At 38.9% G+C, this 15,897-nt stretch overlaps 1 non-coding gene across 1 annotated transcript; it reads right to left on the bottom strand.

The window, feature by feature from the left end:
* Window positions 1-15,578: 15,578 nt before the first annotated feature.
* On the bottom strand, window positions 15,579-15,682 carry LOC148561917 (small nucleolar RNA R71). Its single transcript, XR_015886335.1, has one exon. It is a non-coding gene; the product is annotated as a small nucleolar RNA R71 (small nucleolar RNA).
* Window positions 15,683-15,897: the final 215 nt, after the last annotated feature.

The raw sequence follows: 15,897 nt of genomic DNA, 5'->3' as shown, positions 1-15,897 counted from the left end.
GGACCTCTGTAGCTCAAGTTATGGTCATTTAAGTGCGAAGAGGTCAGCGTGACAGCTTTTGCGTTTTCTTCATTTCTTCATGAGTTCTCCATTTTTACATGCTTTTCCTTCATTCCCTTGATCCAATCTTTGCCTCCTAAATCTGAAATTACTTAACACACATATCAAGGCATCTAATGGAATCAAAGGTAAATCAAGATTAAACAATTAAGGACTTAAAAAGCATGTTTTCACTCTTAAGTACAATTAAAGGAGAATTTACAAAACCATGCCATTTCATTGGATAAATGGGAGAAAGGTTGACAAAACCCTCTAAATTCAACACAAGATAAACCCTAAATATGGGATTTATCAACCATCCAAACTGGCACCAGAACTAGAGTTAAACGCCCAAACTGGCACCCAAGCTGGCATTTAACTCCAAGAGTGGCGTATGCACGTGTAAAAGCTCAATGCTCAGCCGAAGCATACACCAAGTGGGCCCCGAAAGTGAATTTCTGCACTATCTACACTTAGTTACTTATTTTCTGTAATCCCTGGTAACTAGTTTAGTATAAATAGCACTTGTTACTATTGTATTCACAGATTTTAACAGAGCTTTGATGCCATATTTCACGTTTGGAGAGGCTGGCCATTCGGCCATGCCTAGACTATTTTCACTTATGTATTTTCTACAGTGGAGTTACTGTTTTTCTATTCAATCACGCTTGATTCTATTCTAAGATACTCACTCACACTTCAATCTGGAAAATATGATGATCCGTGACACTCATCATTTTTTTTAACCCTATAAATGCGTGCCTGACAACCACTTCCATTCTATTTGAGCTCAATGTAGTCATTGGGCGACAGCTTGAGTGCGTATCTCTTGGATATCTAATACACGGACCGAGTCTGTGAGATTAGTATCTTCGTGGTAGAGGCTAGAACCAATTGGCAGCCATTCCTGAGATCTGGAAAGTCTAAACCTTGTCTGTGGTATTCCGAGTAGGATCTGGGAAGGGATGACTGTGACGAGCTTCAAACTTACGAATGTTGGGCGCAGTGACAGTGTGCAAAAGGACAAGGGTCCTATTCCGACGCTAGCGGGAACCAACAGATGATTAGCCGTGCGGTAGCTGTACTTGGTATTTTTCATCCGAGACGAGAAATCTGACAGTTGATTAGCCGTGCAGAGATCGTACCTGGTATTTTTCATCCGAGAGGATCATACAACTTGCCATGGAAGGTAGCACGCATGATTGGAAGAAGACAATAGGAAAGCAGAAGTTCAGAAGCAACAAAGCATCTCCAAACGCTTATCTGGAATTACCACCAATGAATTACATAAGTACCTTTATTTTATTTTATGTTTATTTATCTTTTAATTATCAAAACCTCATAACCATTTGAATCCGCCTGACTGAGATCTACAAGAGGACCATAGCTTACTTCAAGCCGACAATCTCTGTGGGATCGACCCTTACTCACGTAAGGTATTACTTGGACGACCTAATGCACTTGCTGGTTAGTTATGCGGAGTTGTGAAAAGTGTGAATCATAATTTTCCTACACGAAGTTTTTGGCGCCGTTGTCGGGGATTGTTCGAGTTTGGACAACTAACGGTTCATCTTGTTGCTTAGATTAGGTAATTTTATTTTATGTTTAAGCTTTTTAATTTTATTATTTTGGAAAAATTCACAAAAGAATTTAGTTTTCGAAAAAAAAAATTAAGTTCTTCAGAATTTTTAAGAATGAATTCTAGAGTTTTATGAGATATGTTGAAGCCTGGCTGGCTGTGAAGCCATGTCTAATCTTTTGGACTGAGGTTTTCACTTTCCATTGTAGAAAGGACATGTCTCTAATTGTTCTGCTAAAGCTTGGATGGCCATTTGGCCATGTCTAATTCTATTGGACCGAAGCTTTAGACTAACATTGCATGAATCCTGGAATTCTTATTAAAAAATTTGTATCTCTTTATTTTCTTGTTCCAAAATATTTTCGAAAAATACAAAAAATTTTATCAAACCATAAAACCAAAAATATTTTGTGTTTCTTGTTTGAGTCTTATGTCAAATTTTAAGTTTGGTGTCAATTGCATGTTGTTAATTTTTCTTAAATTTTCGAAATATATGCATTGTGTTCTTCTTGATCTTCAAGTTGTTCTTGATGATTTTCTTTGTTTTATCTTGTGATTTTCTTGTTTTGTGTTTTTTGTTGTTTTTCATATGCATTTTCGAATTCATAGTGTCTAAACATTAAAAATTTTTAAGTTTGGTGTCTTGCATGTGTTTCTTTTCTTAAAAATTTTCAAAAATATGTTCTTGATATTCATCATGATCTTCAAAGTGTTCTTGGTGTTCATCTTAACATTCAAAGTGTTCTTGCATGCATTATTTGTTTTGATCTTCATAGCTTAGGAGTAATCATGAAACTAAATGCCAAGTTATTTGGTAATGAGACCTGAGAGGATGAACCTCCATTGCCATCAATGAACTAAATGCTTTGGTTCAATTGAAATTACCTCAGAAGAAACCGGATCCCAGAAAATTTCTAATACCTTGTACCATAGGCACCATGACCTTTAAGAAGGCTCTGTGTGACCTGGGGTCAGGAATAAACCTCATGCCACTCTCTGTAATGGAGAAACTAGGGATATTTGAGGTACAAGCTGAAAGAATCTCACTAGAGATGGCAAACAAATCAATGAAATAGGCTTATGGACTTGTAGAGGATGTCTTAGTGAAGGTTGAAGACCTGTACATCCCTGCTGATTTTATAATCCTAGACACTGGGAAGGATGAGGATGAATTCATTATCCTTGGAAGACCCTTCCTAGCCACAGCAAGAGCTGTGATTGATGTGGACAGAGGAGAGTTAGTCCTTTAATTGAATGGGGATACTACCTTGTGTTTAAGGCTCAAGGATCTTCTTCTGTAACCATGGAGAGGAAGCATGAAAGGCTTCTCTCAATACAGAGTCAAACAGAGCCCCCACACTCAACTTCTAAGTTTGGTGTTGGGAGGCCACCATTAAGCTCTGAGTCTCTGTGAAGCTCTCTAAGAGCTCACTGTCAAGCTATTGACATTAAAGAAGCGCTTATTGGGAGGCAACCCAATGTTATTTAATTATATTTATCTTTGTTTTCCATTATTATTTTATGTTTTCTTTAGGTTGATGATCATGTGAAGTCATAAAAATAACTGTAGAATTAAAGCAGAATAAAAAAACAGCATCAAAAATAGCACACCCTGGAGGACAGGCTTACTGGCATTTAAACGCCAGTAAGGATAGCAAAATGGGTGTTTAACGCCCAGTCTGGCAGCATTCTGGGCGTTAAACGCCAGAAATGGCAGGCAGACTGGCGTTTAACGCCAGAAAAGGGTGTCTAGATGGCGTTAAACACCAGAAAGGGGCAGCAGACTGGCGTTTAACGTCAGAATTGGCACACAGAGGGCGTTTGAACGCCAGAATGGTGCAGGGAGCAGAATTCCTTGACACCTCAGGATCTGTGGACCCCACAGGATCCCGACCTACCCCACCTCTTCTTCTCTCCTCTTCACACCTCTCCAAAACACTCTTCCCCAAATACCATTGACCAATCCTATCAATACCTCTTCCCCAAATACCATTCACCTATCAAATCTTACCCTCTTCCCCACAACCTCTTCACCACTCACATCCATCCATCATAAAACCCTACCTACCTCACCATTCAAATTCAAAATATTTCCCTCCCAAACCCAACCCCTCATACACGAATTCCCCCTCTCTCTTACCCTATAAATACCCCTCCTCACCACCTTCAATTTCACACATCATACACACTTAAACCCCCTTGGCCGAAACCAACACTCCCCTCCATCTCCTCCATTTCTTCTTCTTCTACTCATTTTTTTCTTCTTTTGCTCGAGGACAAGCAAACATTTTAAGTTTGGTGTGGGAAAAAGCTTTGCTTTTTGTTTTTTCATAACCATTAATGGCACCTAAAGCCGGAGAAACCTCTAGAAAGAGGAAAGGAAATGCAGTTGCTTTCAACTCTGAGTCATGGGAGATAGAGAGATTCATCTCACAAGCCCATCACTAAGAAGAGGATGGAGCAAACAAGAGAGCCCACTCATGGACCTCAACAAGAGTATGAGGAAATTCCTCATCAAAAAATCCCTGAGATGCCTCAAGGGATGCACTTTCCTCCACACAACTATTGGGAGCAACTCAACACCTCCTTAGGAGATATGAGTTCCAACATGGGACAACTAAGGATGGAGCACCAAGAGCACTCCATTATCCTCAATGAAATTATAGAGTACCAAAGAGCCATGAGGGAGGAGCAACAAAGGCAAGGAAGAGATATTGAGGAGCTAAAGCACTCCATAAGATCTTCAAGAGGAAGAACTAGCCGACATCACTAAGGTGGACCCGTTCTTTAATTTCCTTGTTCTTATTTTTTCTGTTTTCGAATTCTATGCTTTATGTTTTGTCTATGTTTGTGTTTTTATTACATGATCATTAGTGTCTAGTGTCTATGTTTTAAAGCTATGAATGTCCTATGAATCCTTTACCTTTCTTAAATAAAAAAAATATTTTTATTTGCAAAAGAACAAGGAGTACATGAATTTCAAATTTTATCTTGAAAATAGTTTAATTATTTTGATGTGGTGGCAATACTTTTTGTTTTCTGAATGAATGCTTGAACAGTGCATATTTTTGATATTGTTGTTTATGAATGTTAAAATTGTTGGCTCTTGAAAGAATAATAAAAAAAGAGAAATATTATTGATAATCTGAAAAATCATAAAAAATTGATTCTTAAAGCAAGAAAAAGCCGTGAATAGCAAAAGCTTACGGAAAAAAAATGCGAAAAAAATTAATAATAAAGAAAAAAAAGAAAGAAAAAGAAAAATCAAGCAGAAAAAGCCAGTAGCCCTTTAAACCAAAAGGCAAGGGTAAAAAGGATACAAGGCTTTGAGCATTAATGGGTAGGAGGGCCCAAAGGAATAAAATCCTGGCCTAAGCAGCTAAATCAAGCTGTCCCTAACCATGTGCTTGTGGCGTGAAGGTGTCAAGTGAAAAGCTTGAGACTGAGTGGTTAAAGTCGTGGTCCAAAGCAAAAAGAGTGTGCTTAAGAGCTCTGGGAACCTCTAACTGGGGACTCTAGCAAAGCTGAGTCAAAATCTGAAAAGGTTCACCCAGTTATGTGTCTGTGGCATTTATGTATCCGGTGGTAATACTGGAAAACAAAATGCTTAGGGTCACGGCCAAGACTCATAAAGTAGCTGTGTTCAAGAATCAACATACTGAACTAAGAAAATCAATAACACTATCTGAATTCTAAGTATGGATGCCAATCATTCTGAACTTCAAAGGATAAAATGAGATGCCAAAACTGTTCAGAAGCAAAAAGGCTACAAGTCCCGCTCATCTAATCAAAACTAATCTTCATTGATATTTTTGAGATTTATTGTATTTTCTCTTCTTTTTATCCTATTTTGTTTTTAAGTTTCTTGGGGACAAGCAACAATTTAAGTTTGGTGTTGTGATGAGCGGATAATTTATACCCTTTTTGGCTTTGTTTTTACATAATTTTTAGTATGTTTTAGTTACTTTCTATTATATTTTTATTAGTTTTTATGCAAAAATTACATTTCTGGACTTTACTACGAATTTGTGTGTTTTTCCATAATTTTAGGTATTTTCTGACTGAAATTGAGGGACCTGAGCAAAAATCTGATTCAGAGGCTGAAAAAGGACTGCAGATGCTGTTGGATTCTGACCCTCCTGCACTTGAAGTGGATTTTCTGGAGCTACAGAAGCCCAATTGGCACGCTCTCAATTGCGTTGGAAAATAGACATCTTGGACTTTTAAGAAATATATAATAGTCCAAATTTTTCCTGAGATTTGATGGCCCAAACCGGCGTCTAAACGCCCACCATTAACCTTTTTCTGGAGTAAAACGCCCAAACTGGCACCCGAACTGGAGTTAAACACCCAAACTGGCACCCAAGCTGGCGTTTAACTCCAAGAATGGCCTATGCACGTGTAAAAGCTCAATGCTCAGCCGAAGGACACACCAAGTGGGCCCCGAAAGTGGATTTCTGCACTATCTACACTTATTTACTTATTTTCAGTAATCCCTAGTAACTAGTTTAGTATAAATAGCACTTTTTACTATTGTATTCACAGATTTTACCAGAGCTTTGATGCCATATTTCACATTTGGAGAGGCTGGCCATTTGGCAATGCCTAGACTATTTTCACTTATGTATTTTCTGCGGTAGAGTTTCTACACCCCATAAATTAAGGTGTGGAGCTCTGCTGTTCTTCATGAATTAATACAATTACTACTGTTTTTCTATTCAATCACGTTTGATTCTATTCTAAGATACTCACTCGCACTTCAATCTGGAAAATATGATGATCCGTGACACTCATCATTATTCTCAACCCTATGAACGCGTACCTGATAAACACTTCCGTTCTATCTGAGCTCAACGTAGTCATTGGGTGACAGCTTGAGTGCGTATCTCTTGGATATCTAATACACGGACCGAGTCCGTGAGATTAGTATCTTCGTGGTAGAGGCTAGAATCAATTGGCAGCCATTCCTGAGATCCAGAAAGTCTAAACCTTGTCTGTGGTATTCCGAGTAAGATCTGGGAAGGGATGACTGTGACGAGCTTCAAACTTGCGAATGTTGGGCGCAGTGATAGTGTGCAAAAGGACAAGGGTCCTATTCCGACGCTAGCGGAAACCGACAGATGATTAGCAGTGCGGTAGCTGTACTTGGTATTTTTCATCCAAGACGAGAAATCCGACAGTTGATTAGCCGTGTAGAGATCGTACCTGGTATTTTTCATCCGAGAGGATCATACAGCTTGCCATGGAAGGTAGCACGCATGATTGGAAGAAGACAATAGGAAAGCAGAAGTTTAGAAGCAACAAAGCATCTCCAAACGCTTATCTGAAATTACCACCAATGAATTACATAAGTAACAACTATAAAAGCTCTTGGCAAGATATGAGAACTAGAAGTCCTATCCTAGTTATCCTCCTCAATTGTGACCACAATTGTCCATTGCTACCACTTAGTTAACCTCTAACCATGGAGGAAAGTCAAGTGGATAAATCAACTTGATTCCATAAGTCCTAGCCAACTTCCAAGGGAAAGACTAGCGTTAGTGGTATCCAAATCAATTAGCAATTTCTAATTATCAATCAACAAAGGAATTAGATAACTCAAGCGTCACTAATTACTCTACCTAGGCCAAGAGGAACAAAATCTACACTAAAGCTAAAAGAAGCATTTTATCAAACACATAAGCGGCATAAAAGGAATCATATGAAATCTACATCAAGAATGAAATCTAACAACAATTATTGCAAGAAATTAACAACAACAATCAAAGAAAACAAGATCTACATGAATTACCTCAAATTGCATTAAAAGAAAATAGAATGAACAAGAGTAGATCTACAAACAAAATAGAAGAAAGAAATAACAACAAGAGAAGAATGATGAATGTAACAACATAGAATTGAAAGGTAGAAGAAGAAAAGAGCATGAATTGAAACCTAGATCTAAATTATTGAACTAAACCTAATCCTAATTCTAATCCTAGAGAGAAGTGAGAACTTCTCTCTCTAAAATTAAAACTAAACTAGCCTAATGTGTGAAAGTATGTAAAGTATATTGATTCCCCTTCAATCCTTGGCTTAAATAGCATCATAAATGAGTTGGATTGGACCCACAAGGCTTTAGAATTCGCTGGCCACGTATTGCTTTAAGTGGATCATATGGCAGCAACGATGCATGCACGTACAGTGCGCATACGCGTCAGCATACAAGTAGCAACTATGGCATATCGTTTTGAAGCCCCGGATGTTAGCTTTCCAACGCAACTAAAACTGCATCATTTGGATCTTTGTAGCTCAAGTTATGCTCGTTTAAGTGCGAAGAGGTTGGCGTGACAGCTTTTGCGATTCCTTCATTTCTTCATGAGTTCTCCATTTTTACATGCTTTTCCTTCATTCCCTTGATCCAATCTTTGCCTCCTAAATTTGAAATCACGTAACACACATATCAAGGTATCTAATGGAATCAAAGATAAATCAAGATTAAACAATTAAGGACTTAAAAAGCATGTTTTCACTCTTAAGTACAATTAAAGGAGAATTTACAAAATCATGCTATTTCATTGGATAAATGGGAGAAAGGTTGACAAAACCCTCTAAATTCAACACAAGATAAACCCTAAATATGGGGTTTATCAACCACCCAAACTAGCATCAGAACTGGAGTTAAACACCCAAACTGGCACCCAAGCTGGCATTTAACTCCAAGAGTGGCGTATGCACGTGTAAAAGCTCAATGCTCAGCCCAAGCACACACCAAGTGGGCCCCGAAAGTGGATTTCTGTTCTATCTGCACTTAGTTACTTATTTTCTGTAATCCCTAGCAACTAGTTTAGTATAAATAGCACTTTTTACTATTGGATTCACAGATTTTACCAGAGCTTTGATGCCATATTTCATGTTTGGAGAGGCTGGCCATTTGGCCATGCCTAGACTATTTTCACTTATGTATTTTCTACGGTGGAGTTTCTACACCCCATAGATTAAGGTGTGGAGCTCTACTATTCTTCATGAATTAATACAATTACTACTGTTTTTCTATTCAATCACGCTTGATTCTATTCTAAGATACTCACTCGCACTTCAATCTGGAAAATATGATGATCCGTGACACTCATCATTATTCTTAACCCTACGAACGTGTGCCTGACAACCACTTCCGTTCTATCTGAGCTCAACGTAGTCATTGGGCGACAGCTTGAGTGCATATCTCCTGGATATCTAATACACGGACCGATTCCGTGAGATTAGTATCTTCGTGGTAGAGGCTAGAACCAATTGGCAGCCATTCCTGAGATCCAAAAAGTCTAAACCTTGTCTGTGGTATTCCGAGTAGGATCTGGAAAGGGATGCCTGTGACGAGCTTAAAACTTGCAAATGTTGGGCGCAGTGACAGTGTGCAAAAGGACAAGGGTCCTATTCCGACGCTAGCGGGAACTGATAGATGATTAGCCGTGCGGTAGCTGTACTTGGTATTTTTCATCTGAGACGAGAAATTCGACAGTTGATTAGCCGTGCAGAGATCGTACCTGGTATTTTTCATCCGAGAGGATCATACAGCTTGCCATGGAAGGTAGCACGCATGATTGGAAGAAGACAATATGAAAGCAGAAGTTCAGAAGCAACAAAGCATCTCCAAACGCTTATCTGGAATTACCACCAATGAATTACATAAGTACCTTTATTTTATTTTATGTTTATTTATCTTTTAATTATCAAAACCTCATAACCATTTGAATTCGCCTGACTGAGATCTACAAGATGACCATAGCTTGCTTCAAGCCGACAATCTCCGTGGGATCGACCCTTACTCACGTAAGGTTTTACTTGGACGACCCAGTGCACTTGCTGGTTAGTTGTGTGGAGTTGTGAAAAGTGTGAATCACGATTTTCCCACACCAAAGACATATGTCCTTGATGACTTGATCTAACCTCGGATCGGCTTGCACTCTCCTATTGAAAGAGTGAGGGCCATCCTTTGATAGGTGTAGCTTGAAGATTTCCCTAACTTTTTCCATTCCGAATTGTAGGGTCTTCCCACGGACCATGGTGCGCCATGTTTTGAACTCGGGGTGATCCTTCTTGTGGTTGTCCGACATCCATATATTTGCATAAAATTCTCGGACCTTTAGAGCTCTGACTTCAGTTACGGGGTTGGCCAGAACTTTCCAACCCTTAATTCGAATTTGCTCTTGAATTTCTGGGTACTCATTAGTCTTAAATTCGAATTTCACTTCTGGAATTACCATTTTCTTGCTTACAATATTGTAGTAGTGTTCCTCATGAAGCTTGGTGTAAAATCGGTGGCGCTCGTAAGCAACTGTTGATGGGGTCTTTCTTTCCTCTTTCTTGAGGATGATTTCCCAACCTTTGGTGTCATGGAAGATGAAAAAGTGAAAAAGTGGAGCATCCTCAACACCAAACTTAAGAATTTTGTTTGTCCCTAAACAAAGAAAGATGTAAAGAAGGAGATAGAAAGTAAGGTGAGAAGAAGAAAGATGATGAGGGAGGAGGTGTAGGAAGAGTGAGGGGAGTATGTGTATATATAGGTGTGCGCGGGAGGGGGGGTAGGGAATTCGGTTATGGGAGGGGTGGTGGAGAATGTGGAGTCAATATTTGATTTATAAAGAGGTGAGGTAGAAAGTTATGTATAGGATTTGTGGAGATATTAAGAAAAGATATGATATGAAAAGATATGAGTGAAATCAAAAAGATATGATATGAAAAGTGATGAATGAAATCTAAGAGATTTAGTTGAATATTTATCTTATGGTTAAAGTTGCCCCTCTCACGGTGTTTGATGCCAGGGCATCTTGGCCAGTTTCACTGACCTTTTCTTTACTGTTTTTAGGTTAGTTTCATGCATTTCTTTAGGAAATAAGCTAGTTTTGGGTAGATATTCACTTATGCCTTGATTCAAGCATACATTGTGCATTTTACATAATTTCATGAGGATTTTGAATAAGTTTAATGACAAATATTATGTTGCATTACTCATGACTTGGACTAGAGCTTTGATGCACTTTATTGCTTGATTTCAAGACCAAAAGGAAGCAAGAAAAAGGGAGGTAACTTGCAAGGTTAATGAGAAAAGTGATTGCCAATAACACTCTCAAAAAGCCATCAATGCCCACGTTAGAGAGTCACGTTAACTAAGTTAACGAGAACTCTAACGTGGAGAAGAGAAGTTGAGCCAACGTTAGTGACACTCAACATTGTCACTAACGTTGGCCTATGGTGCAAAATACCACGTTAACTCCCACGTTAACTTGGGAACTAACGTAAGGGATGAAGAGTTGTCGACAACGTTAGTGACACTCAACATTGTCACTAACATTGAAGCAACCACACAACCCTCAAGAGTCACGTTAACTTCCACGTTAACTTGGTTAACCTGGAAGCTAACGATGAGGAATGAAGGATGAGCCAACGTTAGTGACACTCAACATTGTCACTAACGTTGGGATGGCTAAGGATGGCCACGTTAGAAGCCACGTTAACCTAGTTAACGTGGACTCTAACGTGAGACCTAGGGGCACATTGGAACGTTAGTGACAATGTTGAATGTCACTAACATTCTCGAAGGATGGCAAGGGCCACGTTAGAAGCCACGTTAACCTAGTTAACGTGGGCTCTAACGTGAAGAAAGAAGGGGCACACTGAACGTTAGTGACAATGTTGAGTGTCACTAACGTTCTCGAAGGTTAACAAGGCAACGTTAAAAGCCACGTTAACCTAGTTAACGTGGGTTTTAACGTAAGGCAAAGGGGTGCATTGGAACGTTAGTGACAATGTTAAGTGTCACTAACGTTCTCGAACTTATATTCTCACTAAATATTAACACCCCTAATGTCCTGAACTAAAGTCTCCGCCCACTTCGCACTTTCTCTCTGCAAGTAAAGCCAAGCCCAAATAAAGAAAAGAACTGCTTCAAACTCAAGATCCAAAGGCCCAAGACTTGAAGAATCACACTAGAAGCTGAGAAGAGTAGTATATATAGGAGTAGCTTTGAATTGAAAAAGAGTTCTGGAGGCTGGAAAAAGAGAACTACTCTCTTTATTTTACTTTCTTTGCAATTTCTAGTTTTATGATGTATTCTCCATCCTTGTTTTCATTTTCAAGAGCTATGAACAACTAAACCCCTTTCATTGGGTTAGGGAGCTCTGTTTTAATTTGATGGATCAATACTAATTTTCATTATTCTTCTTCTATCTTTCCTCTTGATTTTACTTGAAAGCTTTCGATCTTCATCCAATTGGGTAGTTATCTTGGAAGAGAAGCTATTCAAAATTGGATCTCTTTTGAACCTTGAAAGAGGAATGAAGAGATCAAGCTAGAAATGCTTTCTCATGCTGGACCAAATTGGGTTTGGATGGGTATGTGACTATAACCCTCTCAATACTTGGTTTGGGAAATGCATGTGGTATAATCAGTGACCATACTTCATCTCTTCTCATGAGCAATTGACCAAGGAATTGGCTATTGATCAAGATTTGAGAGATTGAATTGCAAGAAATTGTAATTCAATCACTTAAGATTGCCAAGGAGATCAATGAGTGCATTGATTGAGGAAGAGATGAAAATGAACTTGATCCGGAGAATTGCAACATCTCCTAAGCCCAATGAACTCCCCATCTCTGATCTTACCCATTCTCTTTAATTTCTGCCATTTACTTCTATGAGCAAATCCCCCATTCCCATTTACAATTCTGCAATTTATTTTCAGTCATTTAGTTCCAGTCCTTTAATTCTAGCATTTACTTTTCTGTTATTTACATTCCTGCCATTTTATTTTCTGCAACTCTCAACCCAAATTCTGGATTCGCTCAACTAGAACGTTCTTCTGATTAAAGTTGCTTGATCAATCAATCCCTGTGGGATTCGACCTCACTCTATTGTGAGTTTTTACTTGACGACAAATTCGGTACACTTGCCGAAGGGAGATTTGTTGAGAGACAAGTTTTCCGCGCATCATGTTTATGGCGCCGTTGCCGGGGATTAATTGTGATTAACAAACTACCGGTTGATTGATTTACTAGATTAGACACTTTTCTTTTGTCTTTGTTTTCTTTTATTTCTTTATTTTCTTTTGCTAACTAACTGTTTGTGATATTGCCTCACTGGAAATTTCCTCATCTGTGACAATGGAGATTCCAATTTCTTTTGGTGATTATTGTTTGAGACAGAGCTTTCTGCTGGAAAGAAAGGAGCATCCATCATATTCTAGTCAATCAAAGTTCATGGGAAACTCTCCACCACCACATAATGATTCACTTTACTGTGCTTATGGTGGGTGGGAGTATCAAGAACATGAAATGGGGTGCTTCTCAGGGTCACAAAATGGTCCATATTTTGATGACTTTGATCACTACTCAAGTTGTGGCTGGGAAGATCAAAGTCAAAGAGATTTCACTCATTCATACCCCATTCATCAAGAGCCATCACCTCTCAATTATACAACCTCACCTCCAAGTTTCACATGCCTAAATCCTTCATCATTTGAGTATGCTTCAGCACAAAAGTCTATCCAAAATCCATACAATTCATTTTACCATCCACAAAACTCAATCCACTACCCACAAGAGTCATACCACTTTCAGAACACACAACCACAAAACAACCAATTCCATTCACAACCATTACAACCTACCCAACCACCTTTAGATAGACTTGCTAGGATGGAACTCTTCATGGAAGAGCTCAAAAGAAGTAGAGAAGAAGAGAGACTCACTAGGATAGAACTCCTCCTTGAAGAAATAATAAAGACAAACAAAGAGGAGAAAATAGCAAGAAGGGACCATGAAGAAAAATTGAGACAGAATGCACAACTCTATTCTGAAGAACAATGCATTGAAGAGCTGAGAGAACAAAGAGAAACCACTTCACTCTCTCCAGAAACAGAGGAGTTCATTCAAAGGTCAAGAACAATGGAGGAAGTCAATCAAGGGAGTCCACACTCCAAGGAAACAGAGAGTTGCATAGAGGGTGAGTTCATTGAACCACCAATTCAAGAAGTTCTTGATGAAGAGGATGCTCCAACCATCATACAATACCCAAATCCTGAAATCAAGGTGGTAAAGGCAATCAACATGAACACTAACAAAAGGATGGTGACCAAGAAAAGAAGGACAATATTCATGAAGAAGAAAAGGTCAACCAAAAGCCATCCCACCCCCACCCCAACAAGCAAGTTTACTCAAGCTAACAACAGAAGAAGGCTTGCTAGGGAAAGGCACTCAAAACAAGGGGCATTAACTGGCTCCTCTTTTCTCTTGAGGTCATTCCTCTTAACAAACTGGAAGAAGAGGAAGAAAGTTGTGAACAACATGTCAAGCTAATGACATTAAAAGAGCGCTTGTTGGGAGGCAACCCAACCGTAGGTAACATTTTCTTGCTTTGCTTAGTTTACTTTCAATAATTTGGCATATGATTGCACTCTAAGTTTGGTGTTGCCATGCAACAATTTGATTTTCAATCTTCATTGGGTACTTTCAACATTCTAAGTTGATAGTGGCACACTAAGTTTGGTGTTGCCACTTAACTTTCATGCAAAGTACCATGCCAACACCACTTATTAATGCAATCACATTGTCTCTGTTTTACTTCTTGTGCTTTTGTTGTGATCCATAATCTTGCTTGCTGAAACACATGCATACTCACACTTTATTTTAAGACATTCATGATCCACCATAAACCCCGTCACCACTGTTTTAATTGTTGCTTGAGTATAAGCAATCATTCTATGTCTGGTGTGGGAAGGGGAAGAATAGGAGGAAAAGGGCAACAACAATGAAGATAAAATACAAGGTGGTAAAGTTCCTTTCTCCTCTTACTTATTTCCAGCACTTTAATTTGCATGATTGTCTTCTATGTTCTTTGTATGTATGTGTGCTTTCTCCTTGTGAATAAGTCTTTTAAACTGTTTATTGATTAAGGCTGTGTTTTCTAGTCTGAATGTCATTACAGCATCCTTACTTTGCTTACTAGTATGCTTGTCCCTGTTGAATCAAATGAAAAGAGAATGAGTGTTTTATAAAAGACCAGAGTAGAGTTCATACTATGGAGTAAGTTCATAAGTTTATGGCGCCGTTGCCGGGGATTGATTGTGCATCAACAATGATTAAATTGGAAGATCACTAGATTGAGCATTTTTATTTTGTGAATTTCATTTTCTGTTTGAGTGATTTACTTTTTGTTTTAGTTAAACTTCTTCCCTTCCCCCTCTACTCTTTTGTTTTTCTTTGATATTTTCAATTCTGTTTACTAACCCACTAACTGTTTGATATATTGCATCACCCACAACTAACAGCAATTCTGACACAAATACTATCTGCACCTATTTTCTTTGCTTGTACTTGTTGGTTGTATGACAGGAAGAAGAAGCGGGGCTTCAACTTCCTTTGATTCTGAACCTGAGAGAACCTTCCTTAGACTAAGGAGGGAGGCAAAAGAAAAACGTGTAGTTGGTGCTGAAGAAGATGAGGAACATTTTGAGGAATACTTTAAACCAAACATGGAAGAAAACATGAAAAATCATCATGAAGAAGAAACTCACAACCATGGCAGAGGAGGTGGAGCAAATCATGCTAGGGAGGATAGAAGAGTTTTGGGCTCTTACATCAATCCAAACCCAGGCAATTGTGGAAGTAGCATCCAAAAGCCAACAATCCATGCCAACAACTTTGAACTTAAACCACAGCTCATCACCCTTGTTCAGAACAACTGTTCGTTTGGAGGAGGTGTTCAAGAAGACCCCAATCAACATTTAACCACCTTCCTGAGAATACGTGACACAGTGAAGTCTAATGGTGTTCATCCTGACGCCTATAGGCTGCTTTTATTTCCATTCTCACTCAGGGACAAGGCAGCCAAGTGGCTGGAATCCTTCCCAAGGGAGAGCTTGACAACTTAGGAGGATGTGGTGAACAAATTCTTAGCAAGATTTTACCCTCCTCAACGAATCAATAGGCTGAGAGCTGAGGTTCAAACTTTCAGGCAACAAGATGGTGAGACTCTGTATGAAGCATGGGAGAGGTTCAAGGACTTAACAAGGAGATGTCCACCTGACATGTTCAACGAATGGGTCCAGCTGTATATTTTCTATGAAGGGCTCTCTTATGAGTCAAAGAAGGCCGTAGACCATTCATCTGGAGGATCCTTGAACAAGAAGAAGACCATTGAGGAAGCCATAGATGTTATTGAAACAGTAGCAGAAAACGACTACTTCTATACTTCCGAAAGAGGGAATACAAGAGGAGTGATGGAGCTAAACAATGTAGATGCTC

The sequence above is a fragment of the Arachis ipaensis genome, chromosome B6 (assembly GCF_059453495.1).
Source record: "Arachis ipaensis isolate K30076 ecotype BB chromosome B6, ASM5945349v1, whole genome shotgun sequence".
Taxonomy (NCBI): Eukaryota; Viridiplantae; Streptophyta; class Magnoliopsida; order Fabales; family Fabaceae; genus Arachis; species Arachis ipaensis.
This window is presented reverse-complemented; position numbering and strand designations above follow the sequence as displayed.